This window comes from Oncorhynchus mykiss, chromosome 1, assembly GCF_013265735.2.
Source record: "Oncorhynchus mykiss isolate Arlee chromosome 1, USDA_OmykA_1.1, whole genome shotgun sequence".
Taxonomy (NCBI): domain Eukaryota; kingdom Metazoa; phylum Chordata; class Actinopteri; order Salmoniformes; family Salmonidae; genus Oncorhynchus; species Oncorhynchus mykiss.
The window spans coordinates 81,465,303-81,480,527 of record NC_048565.1 but is presented as its reverse complement, the minus strand read 5'-3'; the positions used below and the strand labels follow the sequence as shown (position 1 = coordinate 81,480,527).

The window sequence follows — 15,225 nt, the reverse complement described above, 5'->3', positions numbered from 1 at the left end:
TTGGAGAGAGAGGGAGAGAGAGAGAGAGAGAGAGAGAGAGAGAGAGAGAGAGAGAGAGAGAGAGAGAGAGAGTTTTTGAGTTTTTATAAAACCTTTATTTTTTACTCAAATGTTAACATAAAATAATGACACACTGCCTTTTCAGAAATAAAACAACAAATGTAATTCCTAAACAAAAATAAATACATAACATATACATTCAACTTATTTCAGCAGCAAAAAATAATTTCCCCTCCTCTACAAAACAAAGCGCTCCTTCGTAGGCCCACTTCTCCTCAAATAATAGGAGATCTTTTACAGCTGAAAAGAACTCAAAATCTACTTTTATTCTTGCTTTCACTAAACCTTTAAAAACACATCTTACATCCTGCCCATATCCCGTTTCTATCTTATGTTTCCTACTCAGAAAAATTGACATCTTAGCTTGTCCCAAAACAAAATTTAACATTTGACATTTTCTTTTCTGTTGTTTACTATAATGAAACCCCAAAATAAAAACAGTGTTATTGAAAAACTCCCCTACAGCTTTAAACAAAGATTCCAGCATTTCGAATAGAGGTTTTATCCTCTCACACTCCATAAAACAGTGAAAAATGGTTTCTCTTATATTACAAAAAGGACATCCATCTCTAACATCTGAGTTAATAACAGATACAAAAGCATTAACTGCAATGATGCCATGTAAAACCCTCCATTGCATATCACCAGTACCCTTTTGTAACGGTGGTTTGTACAGTGCTCTCCATGCTGGCTTTACCTTGTCATCAATGCCCAATTTTACCCTCCATGGAGTATCTTTTCTATTTTTCAATTTATCTTTATTCAACACCTTGACACACCCTCTATACAATTCCTTCCCATTCACCTCATCCAAACCCACCTCCTCCAACCCTCTCAAATCCAGCAATAACGCCTTTCTTTCTGACTCTGGGATATTTGGTGTAATCCCTAGTTTTGGAAATGAGACGTCTTCATCTTGCACAATCTTCTTGTGGCTACTAAGCATACCCCATTCTTCCGCTGACAGAGCCTTCCTACAGCTCCCCAGCATTTGTCCGACAATCCTTTCCGACCTCATCCCCAAATGTTCTGCCATCCGTCTTCTATCCATTAAGGCGGGCCCAGCCATGGCCATTAACTGTCTTAAGGTGATGATTTTCCCCTTCACCAGAATCTTGGAGAAATGTGGAACAGCTGCAGTTGTACAGTCCAGTCTTGCCCCATACACCAGAGGTTCCTCCAACAGCCAATGCACTGACTCCGCTGAAGTTCTTCTGGACACCTTCATTACGCTCCACACTCTGAGAAGGCCTCTGTAAAACGGAGGTACTCCCTCCCTAGAAATCTGGCTACTATCAACCAGAAATAAAGCCTTCTTTAAACCTAATCCTCCAACCCGCTGTAATATAAGACCTGCCACCCCTCTCCACACCACATTTTCCGGTCCATAAAGCAACCTTTGAATAAACTGAAACCGGAAAGCAGCAGCCCTACTAGCAAGATGTACAAGACCTTGTCCCCCCTCCTCTTTTGACAAATACAAAACACTTTGTGGAACCCAGTGATATTTATCCCAAAAGAAATCCACAATAATTGCCTGTATCTTAGCCAGAAGGCCAGATGGTGGTTCTAAAACTGACAACCGATGCCACAGTGCAGATGCAATCACATTGTTAACTATAATAGTACGCCCCCTATATGACATACGAGATAGTAACCAACGCCATCTCCTCATCCTCCCTTCCACCATTTCAACCACCCCACTCCAATTTTTTTCCATAGTCCCCTCATCTCCTAGGTACACTCCAAGATACTTAAAACCTCCCTTACACCATTCTAGCCCCCCTGGCAAAGCCATGATCCCCCCAGACCATTCTCCAATCTGTAAAGCACAACTCTTTTCCCAATTTACCTTTGCAGAGGATATTCCCCTAAAACGATCAACCATTAGACTCAAACTATCCACCTCCGCTTGATTTTTCACTAGCACAACTACATCATCAGCATAGGCTGAAAGACGAATAGGAGGAATATCCTCTGAAAGGCACACCCCTGCAATACGACTTCTAATGCTATTTAGTAGTGGCTCTATAGCAATAGCATATAACATCCCTGACATAGAACATCCCTGCCTAATACCTCTACACACTTTAAAAGGAGCACTCAAACCACCGTTAACTTTCAATACACTTTCAATGTCACCATATATCACCTTTATCATGGCAATAAAACCAGAGCTGAACCCAAACGCTTCAAACGTGTGCCATAAATATTGATGTTCAACTCGGTCAAATGCCTTTTCCTGATCAATTGAAATTAGACCAGCATCCAACCCAATAGCCCTAGAGACGTCCAAAAAATCACGAATCAGAGAAATGTTATCCCCTATCTGCCTGCCAGGAACACAGTAGGACTGATCCGTATGTATGATTTGCCCCATCACCTCCCTCAGCCTGTTGGACAAAGCCTTTGACAATATTTTATAATCAGTACACAATAAAGCCACCGGCCTCCAGTTCTTCACCTCCCTCGGGTCACCCTTTTTAGGCAGTAGGGTGAGGACAGCCCTTCTGCAGCTTATTGGTAGTAACCCTCCGGTTAAACTATCATTAGCTACTTCTAACCAATCCTCTCCCAACATAGCCCAAAAAGACTTAAAAAAGTCAACGGGAAGCCCATCAATGCCTGGTGCCCTTCCATTTTCCATTCCTTTTAATGCAGTGTATAAATCCTGCAAAGACAATGGTTGCTCAAGCTCAACCTGAGCTTCTGCAGGCACCTTTGGGAGCCCATCAAAGAACTGCTGTGTCACTGTTTTGTCCTCTTTGTACTCACACTTGTAGAGCTCAGCATAGAACTCTACTGCCCTCTTTCTAATTTCACTAGGGCTAGTGAGCTCTTGTCCAACAGCTGATTTGAGACAATGAATAATTTTTCTTTGTCCATTCTTTTTCTCTAAACCAAAGAAAAATTTGGATGAGGCATCCATTTCAGATATGCCCTGAAATTTACTTCTCACCAATGCCCCCTGTGCTCTGATACCCAGCAGATCTGCCAATGCAGCTTTTCTCCTCTTGAGGGCCTGAGTATGGCCTCGATCTCCTGTGGTCTCAACCAACGTCATGAGTTCCACTATTTCAATCTCTAGGGCTTTCATTGATCTGATGATATCCTTGGTGACATTCCTCGTGTATTGATTACAAAATTGTTGAATCTGGATTTTCCCTATATCCCACCATTGTTGAAGGGATACAAAACTGGCCTTTTGAGACCTCCACCTCTCCCAAAAAAAACTGAAACAATTCCTGAAGTGAGCATCACTCAATAAAGTTATATTAAAATGCCAGTATGCGCTTTTAGGTTTTACATCGTTAATGAACACCACCTCTGTTATTAAACAATGATCAGAAAATCCCACTGGAGTTATCACACTTGATTTACAGACCTGAGATTGATGCTCAAAAACATAAAACCTATCTAACCTGGCCATAGAGATGATGTTCTCTCTCACATGCGCCCAGGTGTACTGCCTTGTTCCTCCATGTTGACTCCTCCAAATATCACACAGTTCATTTGTTACAATAAGGCGTTTTAAAAACGTCCTTGAGGCTATATGAGGTTCTTGGTGATTTCTATCTAAATCACTAACTGTGCAGTTAAAATCCCCAGCAATAAACAAATAATCTTCTTTGTTACATTTCTCAATGGTATTTGATAATGTCTCTAAAAAACATACCCTCTCAACTGTCACCACTGGGGCATATACATTTATCAGACACATATTGATGTTTTCATACCTTGCTCTAACTTTTAATAACCTCCCCTCAACTACCTCTTCAACCTCATATGACAAAGGCAAAAACCCTTTTGAGAACAAGATAACCACACCCCCACTTTTTGAGTTTTTATGACTACACACCACTGTCCCCCCCCACTCCTGTTGCCACATAACTTCATTTTCCAAATTACTATGCGTTTCTTGTAGAAAAATTATGTCACTTCCCTTTCCCCTCATTAACTCGTACACCATGGCTCTTTTTTTAACATCTCTTGCCCCATTTACGTTTAAAGAAGAGATCTTAAAACTGCTCATGGATAAGAAAAAAATACAGAGGAAGATACAGCCACCACATCTCTTTACAGAGTTAAAACTGCAACTGAACTCTTTCATTTTCTTTAGAATTTGCATCACTTATTACTCTCGTGACCACTTTCTTGAGTCTAGCAATTTCAGGGCTTTTCAAACCTCCCCCTGTAATTTTTGACATCAGAAACTTTGCTGATTCAATAAACAATTCACGTTCAGGGAAAAAATCAGTTACATTGTAATCCTGCATATATTTCTTCCCTTTTGTCAACTTCAGAAATTGACGTATCTTCTCAATCCCATACCTCCCTTCCACCCCATCTATCTCACTATATTGTTGTGACGCGTCAGATGACTCACTCTCGCTATCCTCCCCAGAAGAAAACCCCATCTCTACAACCTGTTCATCTTCACCTGATTTATCCATCTCTACCTTTCTCTTAGAATTAGACCCTTCACCACCCCTTAAATTCTTCCTTTTACTCCTCGGTATTTTGAAAACATCCGCTTCCTTTTCCGTTATTTCAATCTCCTCTTGACCTCCAATTTCATTTTCCAGCACCACCTCAGCGACGGCAGTCGCAATCTCACCTAGTGTTTCCCCTCCCTCTTTGTTCTGATCTACCACAATTGCCCCCGTATCCACAATGCCTTCCTCTCCTACTTTTCCAACCACATCTGCCCACCTTCTCTCTTCCCCTACACCTGTAGTATTTTCATCCCTTCGCTGTGGTACGTTAGTTGCACCCGCACTAAAGCTACTACCAGGCTCAGCGCGTTCATTCTCGGGACAATTACGCACCAAATGCCCCTCTCTTCCACATCCAAAACATTTCATTGATTCAGTAGATGCATAGAAGACATAATCAAATCCATCAATCTTAAAACTAAACGCTAAATTCAGTTCATCTCCTTCCTTTTTTAAAATCATATGCACTTGTCTCCTATGAGACACGACATGTTTCAACAACGGAGATTTGCATCCAAAAAGAACCTTCTTTATTGTAGATACGATTTGACCATGACGAGATAACTCTCGCTCTAACACTTCATCTCTAACAAATGGTGGCACGTTAGAAAGCATAACTTTCTTCGCCGGATTCATAAGCGGAAATACCGGCGTCTGTGTCTCCCGCAACACAACACCCCTCTCAACTATCTTATTCACCTTTTCAATTGAATCTAAGAATATCACTACAGCGCTATTCATCCTTGAGGCTGATTTGATGCTATCATACCCAATGATAGCACCCACAGCCAAGCTACATTCTTCCACTGAACACCCAGCCGCAGCAGGAATTTTTACTCCATGCCTCCGACTAAGTTTTTCAAACTCTACATTTCCGCGAGTGGCCATTGCAACCAGCCCCACCCGCTGGTTGTGCCCTCGCGAAAAACCAACCTATATATGTACATACCAAAACCCAATAGAGTGAAAAGAAATTTCATTCGCGCTCACAAACACTCTGCTTGACGACTCACTCCCAGCATGCACTCCAGAGAGAGAGAGAGAGAGAGAGAGAGAGAGAGAGAGAGAGAGAGAGAGAGAGAGAGAGAGAGAGAGAGAGAGAGAGAGAGAGAGAGAGAGAGAGAGAGAGAGGAGAGAGAGAGAGAGAGAGAGAGAGAGAGAGAGAGAGAGAGAGAGAGAGAGAGAGAGAGAGAGAGAGAGAGAGAGAGAGAGAGAGAGAGAGAGAGAGAGAGAGAGAGAGAGAGAGAGAGAGAGAGAGAGAGAGAGAGAGAGAGAGAGAGAGAGAGAGAGAGAGAGAGAGAGAGAGAGAGAGAGAGAGAGAGAGAGAGAGAGAGAGAGAGAGAGAGAGAGAGAGAGAGAGAGAGAGAGAGAGAGAGAGAGAGAGAGAGAGAGAGAGAGAGAGAGAGAGAGAGAGAGAGAGAGAGAGAGAGAGAGAGAGAGAGAGAGAGAGAGAGAGAGAGAGAGAGAGAGAGAGAGAGAGAGAGAGAGAGAGAGAGAGAGAGAGAGAGAGAGAGAGAGAGAGAGATCTTCTCTCCACCAGCAAATGACTGAGTAGATTGCCCTTGTGTTGGTCAGGAACGCTTACATTGACTCTAATGGGGGACAAGCGTGTGCGACCTGCCGAAGGTTGTACTAGTAATTATGCCACTTAGGACTATTTGACAAGTAAGGTTGTATCGGCAAACAGACACGAGAGGGCATTCCAATATGAAATGCATTTCATTACCCCTCACCTCCTGCTGCCTGTCAGACAAGAAAATATCAATCTCCTGTTCTCTTCTCTCACCGTGGAACACCTGCATATCCACAATGACCTAGTAGAGATGGGTAGAACCAATAGAACATTTGGAACTATTTTCAGTGTTCTATTCCATTCATACTGTAGATCTTTGCTGTTTATTTCATCTGTCCTGGACACACTATGTAAACATAGCTGCACTTGACCAAATTTCGCAAGATTTTAGTTCTGGGTAACTGAGATTACTGTTTATTTTACTCTACAGGTCATCATTGCAGATGGGAAGGAGTTTTTTATTTCCAGTGTTTGTAATACCTGGACATGTAAGTAATGCTGCAAAACAGACTGTCCTCAAAAGGACAATGAAGTCCTTGAGGAAGATAATTGTGTGGTCATAGCCCCATCGGTAGCATCATCACTATCATCATCATTACCATTATCTCTAATGCTCATCTTCCTGAGAGAGAGAGATAAAGAGAGGTAGACAGACAAAGAGAGTGGGAGAAAGAGAGAGAGATAAAATGCAAGACAGTGTGTGTGTGTGTGTGTGTGTGTGTGTGTGTGTGTTTTGTGAGAGTCAGGGAGAAAGTGAGAGATAGACAGAGAGAACCAGAGAGAAAGGAACAAAGAGAGAGAGAGGAACAGAAAGAGAGGAATGGTTTTGTGTTGAGCCCTGAGCAGCAGGCAGCTCTCTCTGAGGCTAACAACAGCAGCAGATGTGAGCAGGAGGACGCTGCCAGACAGAGAGAGGGTGTGTCCCAGATGGCACCCTTTTCCCTATATAGTGCACTTCTTTTGACCAGGGCCCATAGGGTATAGGATGCCATTTGGAACGCAGGCAGAGAGAGTGGGCTGATGTAACAGTTTGCTGGGTGAAGGTGTTTCTGGTGCTCATTTCATTTGCTCCATGCAAGCTGTGAGCTATTGCAGGGGAGACTTAAATCTTGCTGTGTGTGTGTGTGTGTGTGTGTGTGTGTGTGTGTGGACTGTACAGCAGAATTCAGGAAGAAGCTCTCCAGCACTCCAACACCAGATGAGAATATAGTTACCATGGAAACACATGATTACTATGGAATGGAGTAATCATGTGTTTCTTTGGCACACTTCAGAGACAGGAGATGCTTCCCAATTGGCATCCTATTCTACAAAGTGCACTACTTTTGACCAGGACCCAAAGGAAGGTCAGAACGGCTATGGTTTTTAATTTGATGCTTTTATGAATTTCACTAGCAACAACAGAATAAACACATTTTGAATTGCATACCTACAGTATAAAATAGGAGAATATCCTATTTCTAATGATGTCAACTTTATTTCTCAACTCCTAATATTGAGCCAATTACACTCACTGGAGTTAATGACACTAACTGGAGTATCTGACAGGCTTTGATAAAGCACCAGCGAATAGTGCCTCGCTCACATGCTAGTCGGAACTCTGAAATGTGCAACTTGTTAACTGGTTGAACGCGGCGCGTGTATAACTACAACCAGTAAGCAAGTAGGAGATTTCCAAGTTTTCTATTTCCGACTAGCACATGAACGGCATAGGCTACCAGTGCGGCAAGTCCCGCTGGCTGCTGGTAAGCTTTCTTGACTTTTTGCCAACACATAGCTAACCTTTGTTTAACCGGTTGCCGGTTTGCCTGGGAGGAGTTCCCTGGGCAAGAAAAAGTTGAAGACCCCTGCTCTAGAGGCTGCTAGCTATCGAGAGTTACCTTTCATCTCCTTGGAGGCTTGTTGCTTTTATACTGAGATCACGACAGGACACAGAAACATGGCGCCAAACAGCCAGCCAGCCAGCCTCCTGCCATGCAATAATAAGTGCTCATGGTTGGGAATGAGATACTACTTTACTTACTGCCGGTTGGGTTGGATATTAAAAATGAAATAGGGGGCTGTTAGCTGGGCAGGCTCAGGTGGAGCTTATCTGTTTTTGATTAAAAAAGAGGATCTGCTTCCATCTCGATACTCTGATAAATCAGCATGGCGCAAGCAGACAGATCTGTGCTTTACAGGAGACATGAGTGCTCCATGCTTGTCAATACACATTGAGACTGTGTTTCTCCTCTCAGACAACCCTACTACAGGATCTCTTAGCAGAGCAGCTGGGCCTCTGTTCTCCACATTGAGACTGTATTTCTCCTCTCAGACAACCCTACTACAGGATCTCTTAGCAGAGCAGCTGTTCTCCACATTGCCTGCTGCTCCATCCAGCTACACACACCTGTAGTGAAGTATGGACGATGTATATACCAGTGGGGCAAAAAAGTATTTAGTCAGCCACCAATTGTGCAAGTTCTCCCACTTAAAAATATGAGAGAGGCCTGTAATTTTCATCATAGGTACACTTCAACCATGACAGACAAAATGAGAAAAGAAATTCCAGAAAATCACATTGTAGGATTTTTAATGAATTTATTTGCAAATTATGGTGGAAAATAAATATTTGATCACCTCCAAACAAGCCAGATTTCTGGCTCTCACAGACCTGTAACTTCTTCTTTAAGACGCTCCTCTGTCCTCCACTCGTTACCTGTATTAATGGCACCTGTTTGAACTTGTTATCAGTATAAAAGACACCTGTCCACAACCTCAAACAGTGACAATCCAAACTCCACTATGGCCAAGACTAAAGAGCTGTCAAAGGACACCAGAAACAAAATTGTAGACCTGCACCAGGCTGGGAAGACTGAATCTGCAATAGGTAAGCAGCTTGGTTTGAAGAAATCAACTGTGGGAGCAATTATTAGGAAATGGAAGACATACAAGACCACTGATAATCTCCCTCGATCTGGGGCTCCACGCAAGATCTCAACCAATGGGGTCAAAATGATCACAAGAACGGTGAGCAAAAATCCCAGAACCACACGGGGGGGACCTAGTGAATGACCTGCAGAGAGCTGGGACCAAAGTAACAAAGCCTACCATCAGTAACACACTACGCCGCCAGGGACTCAAATCCTGCAGTGCCAGACGTGTCCCCCTGCTTAAGCCAGTACATGTCCAGGCCCGTCTGAAGTTTGCGAGAGAGCATTTGGATGATCCGGAAGAAGATTGGGAGAATGTCATATGGTCAGATCAAACCAAAATATAACTTTTTGGTAAAAACTCAACTCGTTGTGTTCGGAGGACAAAGAATGCTGAGTTGCATCCAAAGAACACCATACCTACTGTGAAGCATGGGGGTGGAAACATCATGCTTTGGGGCTGTTTTTCTGCAAAGGGACCAGGACGACTGATCCGTGTAAAGGAAAGAATGAATGGGGCCATGTATCGTGAGATTTTGAGTGAAAACCTCCTTCCATCAGCAAGGGCATTGAAGATGAAACGTGGCTGGGTCTTTCAGCATGACAATGATCCCAAACACACCGCCCGGGCAACGATGGAGTGGCTTCGTAAGAAGCATTTCAAGGTCCTGCAGTGGCCTAGCCAGTCTCCAGATCTCAACCCCATAGAAAATTAAACCGAATAGTATCTGAGTCCAGAAGATAAATAACAATGCGCATGCAGGTATTGTTGAGTCACAGTAATAGGCTATCACCACAGCAGGACAGGAGACCGTGTGGGTACCTCACCACAGCAGGACAGGAGACCGTGTGGGTACCTCACCACAGCAGGACAGGAGACCGTGTGGGTACCTCACCACAGCAGGACAGGAGACCGTGTGGTTACCTCACCACAGCAGGACAGGAGACCGTGTGGGTACCTCACCACAGCAGGACAAGAACAAAGAGAAAGACCAAATGAGACCCCTTTCTAACCATCTGATTGTTTGGATTAAAAATCCAAGTTGTAATCAGTAGCATGTCGTCACTGCTTCACAGAGGTTTGAGCGGCAGGTAGCCTAGTGGTTAGAGTGTAGGGGCGGCAGGTAGCCTAGTGGTTAGAGTGTAGGGGCGGCAGGTAGCCTAGTGGTTAGAGTGTAGGGGCGGCAGGTAGCCTAGTGGTTAGAGTGTAGGGGCGGCAGGTAGCCTAGTGGTTAGAGTGTAGGTGCGGCAGGTAGCCTAGTGGTTAGAGTGTAGGTGCGGCAGGTAGCCTAGTGGTTAGAGTGTAGGGGCGGCAGGTAGCCTAGTGGTTAGAGTGTAGGGGCGACAGGTAGCCTAGTGGTTAGAGTGTAGGGGCAGCAGGTAGCCTAGTGGTTAGAGTGTAGGGGCGGCAGGTAGCCTAGTGGTTAGAGTGTAGGGGCGGCAGGTAGCCTAGTGGTTAGAGTGTAGGGGCGGCAGGTAGCCTAGTGGTTAGAGTGTAGGGGCGGCAGGTAGCCTAGTGGTTAGAGTGTAGGGGAGGCAGGTAGCCTAGTGGTTAGAGTGTAGGGGCGGCAGGTAGCCTAGTGGTTAGAGTGTAGGGGCGGCAGGTAGCCTAGTGGTTAGAGTGTAGGGGCGGCAGGTAGCCTAGTGGTTAGAGTGTAGGGGAGGCAGGTAGCCTAGTGGTTAGAGTGTAGGGGCGGCAGGTAGCCTAGTGGTTAGAGTGTAGGGCGGCAGGTAGCCTAGTGGTTAGAGGCAGGTAGCCTAGTGGTTAGAGGCAGGTAGCCTAGTGGTTAGAGGCAGGTAGCCTAGTGGTTAGAGTGTAGGGGCGGCAGGTAGCCTAGTGGTTAGAGGCAGGTAGCCTAGTGGTTAGAGGCAGGTAGCCTAGTGGTTACAGTGTAGGGGAGGCAGGTAGCCTGGTGGTTAGAGTGTAGGGGCGGCAGGTAGCCTAGTGGTTAGAGTGTAGGGCGGCAGGTTGCCTAGTGGTTAGAGGCAGGTAGCCTAGTGGTTAGAGGCAGGTAGCCTAGTGGTTAGAGTGTAGGGGAGGCAGGTAGCCTGGTGGTTAGAGTGTAGGGGCGGCAGGTAGCCTAGTGGTTAGAGTGTAGGGCGGCAGGTTGCCTAGTGGTTAGAGGCAGGTAGCCTAGTGGTTAGAGGCAGGTAGCCTAGTGGTTAGAGGCAGGTAGCCTAGTGGTTAGAGGCAGGTAGCCTAGTGGTTAGAGGCAGGTAGCCTAGTGGTTAGAGGCAGGTAGCCTAGTGGTTAGAGGTAGGTAGCCTAGTGGTTAGAGGCAGGTAGCCTAGTGGTTAGAGGCAGGTAGCCTAGTGGTTAGAGGCAGGTATCCTAGTGGTTAGAGGCAGGTAGCCTAGTGGTTAGAGGCAGGTAGCCTAGTGGTTAGAGGCAGGTATCCTAGTGGTTAGAGGCAGGTATCCTAGTGGTTAGAGGCAGGTATCCTAGTGGTTAGAGGCAGGTATCCTAGTGGTTAGAGGCAGGTAGCCTAGTGGTTAGAGCGTTGGACTAGTAACTGAAAGGTTGCAAGATTGAATCCCCGAGCCGACAAGGTAAAAAAACATTTTCAAAATCTGTTGTTCTGCCCCTGAACAAGGCAGTTAACCCACTGTTCCTAGGCCGTCACTGTAAATAAGAATTTGTTCTTAACGGACTTGTCTAGTTAAATAAAGGTCAAATAAAATAATTAATAAAAACAATAATGGAAGATGTGGAGAGAAACAGAGAAGGCTGAATTACCATAGAAATCATATAGATGGCATAAAAGTTCTCCGCAGAGGACACGTTTCAGATAGATATCAAACATGAATACTATAGTATTACTCTACCACACGTTATACTAGTCCGTCCTCTGGGTACTGGAGAGAGAGAGAGGCATTTAATCGTATTGATGGGGGAAGGGCTGACTATCCCCTTAATAGAGTATTTTGTGTTTTGGGCCATTTGGCCCCAGGTGACAGAGCACATTTGGGTGCAGGACCTACCACACACAGACACACACACATACACACGCACACACTCACATACACACATATACAACACACATACACACGCATACTCTCTCTCTCTCTCTCTCTCTCTCTCAGACTCACACAGGTTCAATGGCAGAAAATCCATAGCTTTTTCTAGGAGAGATTCCATTAGATAATAGATATGGAATCCATCTGGATTCCCACCTAATCTTCTCACAGGGTGCAGGATCAATATTGAGGTTGCGTCACAAATGTCACTCTATTCCCTACATAGTGCAGTACTTTTGGCCCTGGGCTACGGTCAAAAGTACATAGGGAATGGGGTGACATTTGGGACCCAGTCGGGGGCTTCAGCTCAGCCTCCAACAATAACAGGAAATTGATGGGACAGTGGAGAGTGAGGATGTGTGTGTGTGTGTGTGCGTGCGTGCGTGTGCGTGTGAGTTGGGAGAGCTGTAATGACACAGATTGGGCAGCCTTTCACTGGGCTGCCGTCAATCCGAGGGAGAGTTAATTGGTTGAAGACTGTTCTGAGTGAGGAAGGATTGTAGGTGTTGAGAAAGGTCATGTAGCAACACAAATAGAGTTTAGAGAGGTGCCTCATGTTTTGGAAGATGATAAAGTAGGTTCTTCATTTCTTTCAGGTAGGTCATTTTATAAAAGTTTAAATTAGATTTAGTCTACAGCTAAAAACACGACTTACTCATTGTGTGTGTGTGTGTGTGTGTGTGTGTGTGTGTGTGTGTGTGTGTGTGTGTGTGTGTGTGTGTGTGTGTGTGTGTGTGTGTGTGTGTGTGTGTGTGTGTGTGTGTGTGTGTGTGTGTGTGTGTGTGTGTGTGTGTGTGTGTGTGTGTGCAGTTACACCCGCAGGTTTTCCGGAGTGCAGCCCGTCGTGGTTTCCTGTTGGACTTGCCAAGTGCAGTATTTACGGAAACTGTTGCCGGGCAAAATGTTCCTAACAGGGTTCCGTCTGCGGAACACTGACTGAACACCCTAAAGGTCAGGGTAGGGTCACCCAGAACAGGGACTGCCTCGCACACCAGTCAGTGCATGGTGGGTGGGACCATCTTCTTTTTTTATCTCACAGACTCTCGGCAACTTGACTGGAACACTCCTGGGTACACTCAACATGGCCACCGGTCCACCCATCAAGGAAGGTTGACCTGAATGGGAACTGAGAACTGATCGTCAATCCCACCTCAGACCTCAAAACAGTATGCCTAAAAGCACCAGCAGGTGGCAGTATTCACAATGAATTCCCCTGCTGTATAGGGAGGCCATCCCAATCCTGGAGTCTCTCTTTCTCTTTCTCTCTTTCTCTTTTTCTCTCTCTCTGTCTCTGTCCTCTTTCAATGAATCCTCACACTCTTTGAGGGCCCTCCTCTACCCCTCCTCAGCCCTCTCACCATCCTAAAGGATTAACACTCACTTGGGTCGTTGGAGGACGATTTGGGTCACGGGAGAACAGTACATTTCTTTTTTGGGTCTCAAACTGAGTGTGCAACATTATGTTAATATAAGCTTCATTTTGAAAGCGAATGTTTTTGTAAAAACAAAAGAAGGTTATTAAGAATAGTTCTTGATAATGATCAACCACACGAATGGTGTTAGGTGTGAATCAACGTGTGGTTATTGCCCTTTATGAATCTTCTCTATCTGTGACTTCTGCTGTGAGGGAACCCTGGGCTGTCCTGTCATCTGTGTATGTCTGTCCCAGCTGTGTGATGTCATCAGAAGGAAGTTCTTCCACCAGGCCAGACACAACCTGTTTGCTCCCGTCAGGGGCCAAGGGCCAGGGGGCCGCCGTAACACACGGTAACCTGACACGCCATCAATGTCGGGGAGAAAACTGCTGGTCTCTCCCAGACAAGGGCGTTATTTATTTTCTCTGGACTTGAGGAAATTCAATTCCTCTTCCTCCTAGTCACTCAGCCTTTGCAGCCTTCAGACTGAGGCTTGTCTTGAACTCTCAGACAGAGAAAAGACCCCATTTTGAGAGACATAACAGAATGGTTTTGAGGTCAGTGAGAGAATTATAGAGTTGTATCACATTCATTTTGTTTCTTGAGCAATTTGTCATTTGATCCAATCAATGTTTCAAATGTTTCTCAGAAAGCATTGGCTGGTGCTAGGCTAGCCGCAGAGAGGACAGACACAGAGACGACTCTCATGATTTTATGTAATCTCAGACTTCTTACACATGCTTCCCTCACTCCAGCCAGATCTCAGGATTATTCACTTTTCTGCCTCATCAAGTCATTCTAGGATTAGAGGCGTGAGAAGGATAAATGTGCATTGCATCCCTGTAAATAATCAGAAGTCATGTAAATACTTCAGTTTGAAAACTAGCTTGTCCAAAAACGTGGTCACTTGGCAAAACGTTGCCCGGTATGGTGTAAATTGAGCCACGGGACATGGTAAGTTAAGCTACCTACACATTTTTTGTACTGAATGAAATATTACCACAACCTCTTAAAACTATCTTATTTCCCAAACACAATTCAACACAATCACTTTTTTGTATTTTAACAATTTGAAGCATATTTTAACACAAGCTTAACTCCTAACAAACACGTTGTACTTTTTAAAACAATTTTAACATAGGCCAGGCCCTGTTGTTACCTCATATCCCAGGGATAATAGCTTGTATTACACCTGGGAAAAAGACACTGCTCAACTTGCCATTGGCTCAACTTACCCCAAGGCAAACATTTTGACAATATTAGCCCACACAGTTACAAGGATGCACTTTCTTGCTAGGTTTTGGACCTCATATGGAAGCTTACAGAGACCCTCTGAAGCATTGAACAATCTTTAAATGATCTACTTTGGTTTAGATACAAGCATCACGAAACCTCTAACACAGTTAAGTAATTTGACTTGTCGAAAATCTTTTTCATTTTTTTTTTACCTAAGTTGCTTACCACCTTTTCCATGTGTGTTTAATAAAGATTGAGTGGTTTCATGCTTAAAGAAATGTATGTTATATGATACAGCCTCTTCAATTCGCAAAAACAGCATACCAGAAACAACTCTATGAATTTGAGTGTTACCATTTCTCCAGCCCATCCTTCAACTTAGCAAACCAAGTGGGGGGCTTCCGTTATGTTGTTGTCCAAATAGATCAGTTGCCTGACAACGTCACGTAAATGATGCGTGCACATCTTTGAGGCAGAAAGCTGTGTGTTGTTGTGGTTCTGGATGGTCAGATAGC

The 15,225-nt window shown here is 44.6% G+C and overlaps 1 long non-coding RNA gene across 1 annotated transcript in view; it reads left to right on the top strand.

The window, feature by feature from the left end:
• Positions 1 to 14,978, top strand: part of LOC118965609 — a 66,808-nt gene extending 51,830 nt beyond the window's left edge. Inside the window, exons 2-3 of the long non-coding RNA XR_005053019.1 lie at positions 6,560 to 6,617; positions 12,870 to 14,978. This is a non-coding gene — a long non-coding RNA (uncharacterized LOC118965609). The remainder of the gene's footprint in view (positions 1 to 6,559; positions 6,618 to 12,869) is intronic.
• The last annotated feature ends 247 nt before the right edge of the window (positions 14,979 to 15,225 follow it).